The sequence below is a fragment of the Taudactylus pleione genome, unplaced genomic scaffold (assembly GCF_031769625.1).
Source record: "Taudactylus pleione unplaced genomic scaffold, aTauple2 ptg000015l, whole genome shotgun sequence".
Classification (NCBI taxonomy): Eukaryota; Metazoa; Chordata; class Amphibia; order Anura; family Myobatrachidae; genus Taudactylus; species Taudactylus pleione.
This window is the reverse complement of record NW_028284417.1, coordinates 30,415,127-30,428,623: the sequence shown is the minus strand read 5'-3', so window position 1 is coordinate 30,428,623 and position 13,497 is coordinate 30,415,127.

Below are 13,497 nucleotides of genomic sequence, written 5' to 3'. Positions count from 1 at the left end.
ATCAATTGTCTAAATCCCACTGCACTAATGGCGGATACCGGACGCACGTCTAACACCAACATAGCAATCAAGGCCTCAGTTATACGTTTTGCTTCAGGATGACTGCTGTCGTATTTCATCCTCATCGCTAGGGACTGTTGGAGGGTCAATTGTTTAGTAAAAGTAGTGGTGTTCCTACTTCCTCTCTGGGATGATGAACAACTCCCAGCAGCAGCAACAGCACTAGGAGGAAGTGGTTCTTCATCTTTCCCTATTTTATTTTAATCGGAGAAAGTTTGGTCCTCCATTTATGTTATATTGATATATACGTGCGGCTAAGGCGCACACAAACACAGAAAATATTTTTTTATTTTTGCTGGAGAGTAGTGCACTTTGTGGGTTACACCACCCTTTAAGAAATGAGCCAGCCGGCTCTTTACTTATGGGACACAGGAGCACGCTTGGCGCTGCTCCTTTGTTGATGCACGTGCAGCCACAGTGCACACAATTCACAAACACAGAAAATATTTTTTTATTTGGTTTGGAGTGTACTTTGGGGGTTACAGCACCCTTTAACGGTCAAGCCAGCCGGCCCTTTACTTATGACACAGGCGCACGCTTGGCACTACTTTGTTGATGCACGTGCGGCTACTGCGCACACAATTCACAAACACAGAAAATATTTTTTTATTTGGTTTGGAGTGTACTTTGGGGGTTACAGCACCCTTTAACGGTCAAGCCAGCCGGCCCTTTACTTATGACACAGGCGCACGCTAGGCACTACTTTGTTGATGCACATGCGGCTACTGCACACACAATTCACAAACACAGAAAATATTTTTTTATTTGGTTTGGAGTGTACTTTGGGGGTTACAGCACCCTTTAACGGTCAAGCCAGCCGGCCCTTTACTTATGACACAGGCGCACGCTTGGCACTACTTTGTTGATGCACGTGCGGCTACTGCGCACACAATTCACAAACACAGAAAAAAATATATATTTTTTTTAGCACTTGTGGGGGAGCACCCCTGATGGACAGAGCACCTCCTGGACAACACTACAGCACCCCTTTAGGACTGGGACACTGTACAGGACTTTGGAGTGGACACAGCCCCTATGGACAACTGACTGCACAACACAGTCCAGCCAGCCCCTATGGACTTTGAAGTAGTGGACACAGCCCCTATGGACAACAGCAGCACAGCACAACACAGCCATCCCCTATGGACTTTGAAGTAGTGGACACAGCCCCTATGGACAACAGCACCACAGCGCAGCACAACACTACTCTGCACTACACTACACTGCACTACACAGCCCAGCCAGCCCTAACTCCCACCCTCCCTCTGCACTGTCCACAGCCGAGTGAGAAAATGGCGCCGACGCAGGTACCTTATATAGGATCCAAAACCCGCGAGACCCGGAAGGCGGGATGATGACGTTTTGCCTCGATATCAGATCTGAGTCAGGCGGGAAAAGTCGAGCCTGTCTCGGATCGGCCTCGGATCGGGAGGCTCGGGGGGGTTTGGATTTCAGAAATCCGAACCCGCTCACCCCTAATTTAATGTGCCTATATAATGAACAAAATAGTGAGCAATCATACTAGGTTTATACAACAAACCCATCAGCACTGGGTCCTAATGGTGTCTATCTCTCTATTGTTGAGATATTGCAATAGACTGAGACTAAAGCTGCATACACACTTAACGATATGCTCTATGAGCGATATTGTTAAGTGTTTCCCCTGCACTGCCGGGCTCAATGTCATTAACAATATATTTCATTGATGGCACCCTCCCTCATCCCTGTACTTGCAGAACCTGATAATATTTTCAGGTTGCCCTGCAAGTACGGGCGATGAAAGACATTGTTAACGATCTGCTGGAGCACGCATCGTTAACAATGTCTTGCATACACAGTGGACGATATTGAGATGTAAAGAAATAATAATATCGTTATTGATCATATCGTCAAACTTATCGTCTACTGTGTTTGCGGCATTAAAGTGTTTTAATGATTACACTGGAGGGGCAGCAGGTGGCGCTGTATAAAAGCAATAGTCACAAGAATAACAATCCCAAAACAAAATGAGATCAGATCATTGAGACCACTTAATCACATCTGGAACATTCCTGTAAACAACAGAATACATTTCTATATACAGAGTGACAACACACTAACACATTATGTAACAGCACGACCTGCTGTACCTCCAGTATAATCAGTCAAACACTTTATGTCTCAGGGGCCTAAGGATCAAGCCGTTTTTTTACATAAAATTATAAAGAAACTGCAGTTTCTGCATAATTTTATGTAGTGTACCTATGTACTAAAAGCACAATGCTGGAGATTTCACAGAAATGTTCGGCAAAGTGCTAATTAGCGCTGCAGATCGTAGTCCCCATTATTATCAATGGGTCTACGATCTGACCCCCTATGTCCTGAAAGAGTTTAGCCACAGTAGTTAACACCATCTTTAGATGGTGTAAACTACTGTTTGCCTATGGGGTCTCCAGGGACAGGAGAGAGATCTTTTGATCTCTCCCCCAGCAATCCCAGCCAGTTCCGGAAGCTGACACTGTGCGCATGTGCAGTTACAGCTTCCCCCGGGGAAGTCTTTCACTTCTGTGTAAGACTTCCACACTTTGCTGGGGTATAACTCGCAGGACAGCGGTTACCGCATCCGCTGTCCCCTTGTTACATAGTGGGGATATTTTCACTAAAAATGAAAATATTCCTTGCGAGTTGGACCCCTAAGTCTTGATCATACAGTATCAGACTATACAACAACCATAAGTTGTGAATGCTGCATAAAAGCAAAAGCCACAGGTGTAACAATCCCCCAAAAAATGAGAACAGAGCATTGAGACCACTTGATCTCATACACGCCGATGTGTGTGGCCCAATGAAAGTTTGCACACCAGGTGGTAATAGATATATAGGGGCATATTCAATTTGGAGCAAAAAGTCAGTTGCCGGACTTTTCTCCATCATCTGAGGTTTTGGCAGCAATAAAGTATCGCGCTTGTCCTACGCGAGTCCCCGTATTCAATTTCAAATCGCCGAAAACGGGACCCGGCGAAAAGGAAATCGCTGAAAAGTCCTGTAATTTTTGGGAAAATCAGCCTGACACCCCACAAAAGATGCTCTGACAAGGGGGTTCACTATGGGTACCCCCGATTAGCCCTGCTAAAGGTATGTGGGGTCCTTAAATGGTCTCAATAGGTGGTGTTTGCATTTTTTAGAAGGTGGTGAACAATAGCATTTAGGAAGTTTTTTTAGGCAAAATAAGTAGTTCCATCAAATTTGAGGTACATGAAAATGGGTGCAAGCATATTTTATAGTTGCTAATATGAAGTTTTGAACATGAAAAATCCACCTGCCGGAATTACCTGCAATAAAAAAACATCTGGGGCATACTTGGGGACTCCCCAGAGTCTATTTCGCTAGTGTAGAAGTTTGACCCCCAACTTTGTTTTTTTTTCCCCCAAAATGAAAGTCCTTTTTTGGGGTGTCATAAGGTACTTTTATATTTTTTTTTACACAGATTACCTTTAGGGGCCTGTCCAAGGGGTGCAGGGAGGTTTTTGGAAGTCTGCACCCCAAAACCCCAATTCTGCACTTTTTCTCGCCACCTATTCATAGGTGAAACTTTTTCACCGGGTCTGATTCATTGACTTTTCGCACCTGCAACTTCTCCACTGGCACAAGTCTCCAGTCTTTTCACTGTTTCATGAATAGACCCCAAAGCCTTGGATAGAGATAACGTGAATGGAGATAAAGTACCAGCCAATCAGCTCATAACTGCCATGTTACATGCTGTGTTTGAAAAATGATAGTTAGGAGCTGATTGGCTGGGACTTTACCTCCGTTCACTTTATCTCCATCCATAGGTTAGTAAATAGACCTCACAGTCACTTACCTAATTCAAAGCAAAGATGAAGTACTGGATAAGATACAGGATTATGTAACAATACTAGAAATACATTTCAAAGAAATCCACTAGCATTCGATAGTAAAAATGGAGGTGAAGTCACAGAATACAAAGTAGAACACTTCCTAACACAACTGGGCATAGAGCACCACAAGACAGTACCCTACACTGTAGAAAAAGAAGAGTTTGGTTGTAAAGCAACCAAACAAAAGTACTCTATAATGGTGCACTCATATGTATAATCTGGGGAAGATAATAAAACGTAACTTTTAATATGTCAAAAACAATAAAAGGTAAATAACAGACATATACAGAAAAATTGGACACAAAAATACACGGCATGTAGTGTGAAGCCGTATATAGTGAATACGCTATTAATACAAAATTCTTGAGGTTATATTCACCTTAGATTAAGTCAGACAAAAGTACTTATTAAACATCACTCACAATAACAACATAAAACATGTAAAATGTACCAGGTAATATAGGTGCTATAGTATAATAAGGCATATGACATTGCAAAAAGATTTTTTCTTATCCAAGAGAAATAAGTAAATGTCGGGAGTGGTGAAAAGTTACTGACAGACTCTGCTTCTTACTCTCTTACTAATTGTAGAGGAGAGAAAGTGAGAGATCTGACATAGCATGCATCCCTAGAAACAACAGTCAACTGGGGTTCCCTTCATAAGCCCTAATCTCTACTGTTATTTGTCTTGCTCCATGGTATTGGACAAAATAATGAGAGGATAAATAGGCTGGTATGAAAACCTCAGGGAGAGTATAGAACAATAGAGAAAACAGTAATACTAAAGCTAGAATGTAGCTTCAGAAAATTTAGATATACAGTGAAAGTCGGAGGTGGTAATAGTTGCTGGCAGACTCTGCTTCTTATTCTCTTACTAGTTGTAGAGGAGAAAAAGTGAGAGATCTGGCCAAGCACTCATCCCTTGAAACAACTGACAAATGTGGTTCCCTTCATAAGCCCTAACCTCTACTGCCTTTTGTCTTGCCTATTAGCATCGGACAAAATGGAGAGAAAATTAATAGGCTGGTATGAAAACCACATGGAGAGTATAGATCAAGTAAATAAAAGAAAAATAACCTGGATGAATTATTGAATTCACAATAATAACGACAACCTAGTAGTAAAGTGTACAGCCAGAAAATCGGTGTATTTGTAATGACATAGTCCAAGGAAAAAACAAAATCGTGACACAATCTCTAAGATCAGAGACAAATGCAAATATCATAAGGTTCACCTAACGAAAGTATATAGGACTATTGTGTCCTGAGAGCAGCACCTAGTTCACATGTAATGAATATGTAATAACTAAAAGTAGCAAACTGCAGAAAAGAAAAAAACAAAGTTACAAAAAGGTTCACCTAATGAAAGTATATAGGACTATTGTGTCCTGTGAGCAGCACCTAGTTCACATGTAATGAATATATAATAACTAAAAGTAGCAAACTGCAGAAAAGAAAAAAACAAAGTTACAAAACAGTCTCCAGATCAGGGATAAATGCAACGTTAGTAGTATATTAGATCAAACATAAATGGGACTATAGTGTCCTGTAAAAAACACCTATGAAACAGGTAATACCGTGACTGCACATCATTATGCCAGATGTCAGGATCTAGTACAACCGCGCCTTAGTGCAGAGCGGCTAATCGGTAAATAGTGTCCTAGGCATGTGCCTCCGTACAGACGGCACTGGTAAGTAACTAAGTCACGGAACCTGGTGTTGGGGTGTCCCGCTATGCGCAATCGCGGGGCACCCAGGAATCCGACGCACGTTTCACCTGGCTTGCTTGTTCCAGAATTACAGAATACAAAGTAGAACACTTCCTTACACAACTGGGAATAGAGCACCACAAGACAGTACCCTACACACCAGAACAGAATGGGATTGCTGAAAGAAAGAACAGAACTTTGACTGAAATGATCAGCTGCAAACACATGCTGAAGATACACAGCAGGGCACGGCAGATGAAATAAGGCGTTCAACCATAGAAAACAAAGGTAAAGCACCTGTGCACCTCTTATATAAGCTAACATAGTTGAGATGTGTGAACCCACGTCCTGGGAGGTGGTATCTGACTTGCCAGAAGGGAAGGCCGGCAGATGGATAGAGGCAGCAAGGGAAGGAATGAGGTCTATGCATGCCAACCGGACATGAACAATGGCTGGGCTGCAAGCAGGAAGAGAAACCATAGGCTGGAGAGAGACATCAGAGACTATCTAGAAGGATGGCTTTTGTGGATTAAGGGCCTGATTCATTACCGATTGCAACTACGATTCCGCATGCAATCAGGCGATTGTTGCATTCTACGCATGTGTATGCATCGCAGTGCACAATCCAGCCGCTGTGACCGGGACTGCGATCGCAGAGGCTGCGCAGACCCATTGACAGGAAGTGCAGTTTGTGGGAGGTGACAGGGGTGGTTGGCGAAACGCAGCCATGTGAGTGCATTTGAATGCTGTTGCAAGGGTGTGCATAAATTATCCACTGCGATGCTGTACACAGCTTCAGTACTCATACTGTGTGATGAAGGTAGCAATTCCTGAGTAAGGTCAGAGCTTGTACAAGTGTGCGTGAGGCTGCGATGGTACTCGATTGTACCGATGGTTTTGCAGTCTTGCTAAATATTAAGGATGTGTGTAAGGTAAAGAGGGCGTCCTTATGTTGTGCTGCGATGGCTTAGTGATCGCAATGGATTAGTATTCTATCGCAGTGATACTGCGTGCGTAATCGCTATTGGAATCACAGTTGTGATCTGCATCAGGCCCTCAGCCCCATCTTTTGAGAAGGGGTGTTGAGATGTTGCAACAGATTTTAGGACATATTCATCAAACCAAAAGTTTCTAATTTAAGCTATGTGTTTCCATAATTATGTATCAGTAGTATTCATGAAAACACTTGAAAATTTCTATTAGTCATATCTCCTGCGTTAAGTCCGACTCCGTTAATTTCCACACTCCCCAGATATTAATATGGGGCTGTCGAAATTACTGTATTCATCAAATTTTTATGATGATGTAAATGTACTCCATCTCTAGAAGGTGTATAGCCCCCCGAAAGCATTAACAAGCTTCCACTTAAACTGCAGCTTGTGTAGTAGATCTACCTGCAGCAGCTGCTGCTGTGCGCTCCAGTCCCTTTGTATCCTGCAGCGGCCGCCCTCTCCTCCGCTCGTCACTCCCTCCACTGCCTGCTGGTATTGTGCTCTCTTGTCTGATGGCACCCGCTCCCTCCTCTTGTGTCTCCATCAGCACAGTCCGGTCCCATGGCTCCATGTCCAGACCAGTCCCGCAGCTCCATGTACAGTTCGGTCCCGCAGCTCCATGTCCGGTCCCAAGGCTTCATGTTCAGCCAGGTCCCTCCGGCTGCCTCCTCCCTTTCTAGGCTCCGGCTGCACTGTGTTCACCCTGGTGCTGCATGCTACTGCTGCCGGGAAGCTTCTCCCCTTTATTCCCTGGTGGCACTTGTAAGTAAGCTTAATAATTAACTGTTTATTTACTAAAAACAGTTAAATGAAGAAGCACTTGCAAGTGCCTATGGGGACAGACAGAGGGGAGATGCTGCCGGGCAGCAGCAGCATACAGCGCCGGTGAAAACATAGATAAGTTTCTTTATAAAAATAAAATTAAATATATATTAAATTCAATTACTGCAGCTGTAATCAATGCTGCGCATGCACCGCTTCTGTGAATGGAAGCGGCTCATACACAGAACTGATTACAGCTGCGGTAAGGTAGGAGAAGCAGGGAAAAGTATCTATTTTCCTAAAAGCTTTCATGGCAAAAATGACAGCTTTTTGGAATAGATAAGTATGAAGAGGAGCAATGATGAATTCCTCCGGTAATTAGTAGGGGTGTGCACCGGCCACTTTTCGTGTTTTGTGTTTTGGTTTTGGATCTGGATCTTTCTTCATGTTTTGGATCTGGATTGGTTTTGCCAAAACCACCCTTCGGTGTTTTGGGTTCTGGGTTTTGTGTTTTGGATCTGTATTTTTTTTAAAAAAAGCATAAAAACAGCTAAAATCACAGAATTTGTGGGTTTTTCTGCTCCTATGCTATTATTAACCTCAATAACCTTAATTTCCACTCATTTCCAGTCTATTCTGAACACCTCACACCTCACAATAGTGTTTTTATGTCCTAAAGGTTGCACCAAGGTAGCTGGATGACTATGCTAAGCGACACGAGTGGGCGGCACAAACACGTGGTCCATCTAGGAGTGACACTGCAGTGGCAGACAGGATGGCAGTTTGAAAAACTAGGCCCCAAACAGTACATAATGCAAAGAAAAAAAAGAGGTGCAAGATGGAATTGTCCTTGGGCCCTCCCACCCACCCTTATGTTGTATAAACAGGACATGCACACTTTAACAAACCAAACATTTCAGCGCCAGGGTCTGCCACACGACTGTGGCTGAAATGATTGGTTCGTTTGGGCCCCCACAAAACAAGCTGGCAATTAATCTGTCCCTGCACAAACTGGCTCTACGGAGGCAAGATGTCGTCCTCATCCTCCTCATCCACCGATTCCTCACCCTCTTCAGTGTTGTGTACATCCTCATCCTCACAGAGTATTAATTCGTCCCCGCTGGAATCCACAACCACAGGTCCCTCTGTACGTTCTGGAGGCTGGTCTCCCTGGAAGAGTTGATAATTAATTTTATGAACATCATCTTCTCCACATTTTGTGGAAGCAACCTCCTACGCCTTTCGCTGACAAGGTTCCCGGCTGCACTAAACACTCTTTCGGAGTACACACTGGAGGGGGGGCAACTCAGGTAAAATAGAGCCAGTTTGTACAGGGACCTCCAAATTGCTTCTTTTTCCTGCCAGTACAGGTATGGACTGTCTGACATGCCTACTTGGATGCTGTCGCCGATGTAATCCTTTAACAGACAGAGGCACGCTTGTCGCTGCTGCTTTGAGGATGCAAGTGCGGCTACAGCCCACACAATTCACAAAGACAGAAAAAAAAAGAAGAATTTTTTTATTGTTTGTGGAGCGCACTTTGAGGGTTACACCACCCTTTAACAGACAGACGCACACTTGTCGCTGCTGCTTTAAGGATGCAGGTGCGGCTACAGCCCACACATTTCACAAAGAGAAAAAAAAAGAAGAATTTTTTTATTGTTTGTGGAGCGCACTTTGAGGGTTACACAACCCTTTAACAGACAGACGCACGCTTGTCGCTGTTGCTTTGAGGATGCATGTGGAATCTGCATCCGGGATTTGGAACCAGGGACACACTACCTCCATCAATTGTCTAAATCCCACTGCACTAATGGCGGATACCGGACGCACATCTAACACCAACATAGCAGTCAAGGCCTCAGTTATACGTTTTGCTTCGGGATGACTGCTGTCGTACTTCATCCTCCTCGCTAGGGACTGTTGGAGGGTCAATTGTTTAGTAAAAGAAGTGGTGTTTCTACTTCCTCTCTGGGATGATGAACAACTCCCAGCAGCAGCAACAGCACTAGGAGGAAGTGGTTCTTGATCTTTCCCTATTTTATTTTTATCGGAGAAAGTTTGGTCCTCCATTTATGTTATATTGATATATACGTGCGGCTAAGGCGCACACAAACACAGAAAATATATTTTTATTTTTGCTGGAGAGTAGTGCACTTTGTGGGTTACACCACCCTTTAAGAAATGAGCCAGCCGGCTCTTTACTTATGGGACACAGGCGCACGCTTGGCGCTGCTCCTTTGTTGATGCACGTGCAGCCACAGTGCACACAATTCACAAACACAGAAAATATTTTTTTATTTGGATTGGAGTGTACTTTGGGGGTTACAGCACCCTTTAACGGTCAAGCCAGCCGGCCCTTTACTTATGACACAGGCGCACGCTTGGCACTACTTTGTTGATGCACGTGCGGCTACTGCGCACACAATTCACAAACACAGAAATTTTTTTTTTATTTTGTTTGGACTGGAGTGTACTTTGGGGGTTACAGCACCCTTTAACGGTCAAGCCAGCTGGCCCTTTACTTATGACACAGGCGCACGCTTGGCACTACTTTGTTGATGCACATGCGGCTACTGCGCACACAATTCACAAACACAGAAAATATTTTTTTATTTGGTTTGGAGTGTACTTTGGGGGTTACAGCACCCTTTAACGGTCAAGCCAGCCGGCCCTTTTACTTATGACACAGGCGCACGCTTGGCACTACTTTGTATGTGCGGCTACTGCGCACACAATTCACAAACACAGAAAATATTTTTTTATTTGGTTTGGAGTGTACTGTGGGGGTTACAGCACCCTTTAATGGTCAAGCCAGCCGGCCCTTTACTTATGACACAGGCGCACGCTTGGCACTACTTTGTTGATGCACGTGCGGCTACTGCGCACACAATTCACAAACACAGAAAATATTTTTTTATTTGGTTTGGTTTGGAGTGTACTTTGGGGGTTACAGCACCCTTTAACGGTCAAGCCAGCTGGCCCTTTACTTATGACACAGGCGCACGCTTGGCACTACTTTGTTGATGCACGTGCGGCTACTGCGCACACAATTCACAAACACAGAAAATATTTTTTTATTTGGTTTGGTTTGGAGTGTACTTTGGTGGTTACAGCACCCTGTAACGGTCAAGCCAGCCGGCCCTTTACTTATGACACAGGCGCACGCTTGGCACTACTTTGTTGATGCACGTGCGGCTACTGCGCACACAATTCACAAACACAGAAAAAAAATTATTTTTTTTTAGCACTTGGGGGGAGCACCCCTGACGGACAGAGCACCCCCTGGACAACACTACAGCACCCCTTTAGGACAGGGACACTGCACAGGACTTTGGAGTGGACTCAGCCCCTATTAACAACAGCAGCACAGCACAACACAGCCAGCCCCTATGGACTTTGATGGAGTGGACACAGCCCCTATGGACAACAGCAGCACAGCGCAGCACTGCACAGCACAACACTACTCTACACTACACTACACCAGGGTTGCCTACCTTTAATATTCTCTTCCCGGGAGAAGCCCGGGTAAGAGAAGCAGCAGGGGGCTGACGGGGGCGGGGCTTGATGATTCACGTCATTAAGCCCCACCCCCTCGCGGTAAAATTGCCACGATTGGGCACAATTTACATAGGGGGTGGGGCCAAATGCTGTGATTCATGCAGAAGCACAGCTTAAGCCCCGCCCCCTTCACGGAGACCCGCGATTGCCGTGGGTATTCTCCTAATTCTGCCCACTTCACTAGGAAATGGGCAGAATGCGGGACAAATGCCTACCCTTCTGGGGGTGCGGGGGGTTACCTGAAAAATCGGGAGCCTCCCGCGAAAACCGGGAGGGTAGGCATGTCTGCACTACACAGCCCAGCCAGCCCTAACTCCCACCCTCCCTCTTCACTGTCCACAGCCGAGTAAGAAAATGGCGCCGACGCGGGTACCTTATCTAGGATCCAAAACCCGCGAGACCCGAAAGGCGGGATGATGACGTTTTGCCTCGATTTCAGATCCGAGTCAGGCGGGAAAAGTCGAGCCTGACTCGGATCGGCCTTGGATCGGGGGGGTTCGGATTTCAGAAATCCGAACCCGCTCACCCCTAGTAATTAGGTAGAGCACCATACGAGTTCTAAACCTTATTATCTCCATTGATTTTTTTTAGTAATGATGAATAGGCCCGAGACTTAAAGTGTTTGAGTGATTACACTGGAGAGACAGCAGGTGCCTACCCTCCGACATGACCCATTCCATTAGGTACAAAACACTCTGCTCCTGGACTTCCCACCTAATGTATGATTGCAGTCACCTGTGTTGAACTGGGTAATAGATGAGACAGGTGTTCCAGCACAGGTGGCTGCAATCATAAATTAAGAGGGAAGTCCAGGAGCAGAGCATTGTGTACCTAATGGAACGGGTCATGTTGGAGGGTCTGCAGGTGGTGCTGTTACAAAATGTGTTAGCGTGTTGTCACTGTATTTTGTAAAGTCTGTTGTTACAGGAATGTTCCAGAAGATGCTGAAGTAGATGTGATGTAATGTCTGTTATTCATGATAACCTGTCATAATTGTATGCTGTTGTTAACCAAAACCAGTTTATTATATAAATAGTTTTACCACAAACAGTTGCCCAGTCTGTTTCTATGGACAATGTATAAGAAAGAAGAGATTTGGAGGTATAATTACTAAAGTGGAGGTTTTTAGAAATGGAGATGCCCATAGCAACCATTCAGATTCTAGCTATTATCTTCTAGAAGGTGCTAGATAAATGTTAAGTAAAATCTGATTGATTGTTGTGGGTAACATCTCCTGTTTCTAAAAACCCGCAGTTTAAATATACCCCTTGACCTGAGAAATACTAACACCTCTGTTAACAGTTTTCTCCTCTACTAATTCATTATGATCTGGCAGATCTGTGGTACCTAAACTTTCTTTGCTTTTCTTTGAAGATAATTATGAAGAACAGAGCAAGCCAAAACAAGTTGACTTATTCTATCCAGGCATAAATTTAAATTAAATTTACATTTATATGGAAAATTCTAAATTTGTTACTCATTATGCCAAAGGCATTTTCCACCACACAGCCAATTACTAGCGTGCACTGCAAATATAAGGCCCTTAGCCCACACTTTGTTGCAGATGGAGATGGTAACTGTAATGTGCCACATTTCAGGTGATCATGCAATTTTGTTTGGTCCAAAGCACCACCATCTGATACACATCTATTTTTGCCAATGTCCACAAAAAAAAAATTCATAGTTTGACATTTGCAGTAGCCGTGCTTACAATGCTGAAAAAGCCTGTTTGCTGGCTGCATAATGCAAACATTCTTCCCATCAATAGCTCCACCACAATTGTAAAAATCCACTTCTGCTCAAACTCAGCTGCAATTTGTTGCCATTTTGCTGAAATTGAAGGGAACTGTTGAGACATAAAGCAAAAAAACAAATAAAAGTAAAATGAATAAACTCAAAGATATACAACAATGCCAAATATGTTTCATCCTTAGCTGCCAGTTTTCAGCGATGAGCCAACAGCCACACTCCATGAACTGCACCATTCTGGAATTTGCAGAAGTTTCAAACCAATGTATGCATTTTATGCCCGTGGTGTGAGTGTTGCTGCACAAATGAGAGAATTAAATTAAAAAATATAGTCTGGATGCCGAAATATTAATATATGAAATATTATATAAAGCCAGTAAAGGGGAGATTGATGGCAACAGTACCCTGACTTCATCTGCCCTCCCATGCATCCACACATGTACCAGCCCATTGCCACCAAACAGAGGCGCCGAGAGGGGGAGGAGCGGGTACTAATTACCTGGGCCGGGCTTGCGCCACTCCCCCCCCCTCCCTTTTATCTCACAGCACATTTATTTCAGATTAAAAAGTGTATAATGTTAATAACCAATGACAACGAAAATTATGCATGATGTTTTGTTTAAAAGATTACCTTGAAATATTCTGTTTTCAGTGCAGCAAATACAGCATCACAAATTTCAGGAATTATGAGGCCCAAAGTTTGAGGAGATATAGCACTACTAAATTTAAGCTGTTACAGGGACCTCCCAGTCAATGTAGAGAATAGTCTTTGTTCAGCAGTGATGGC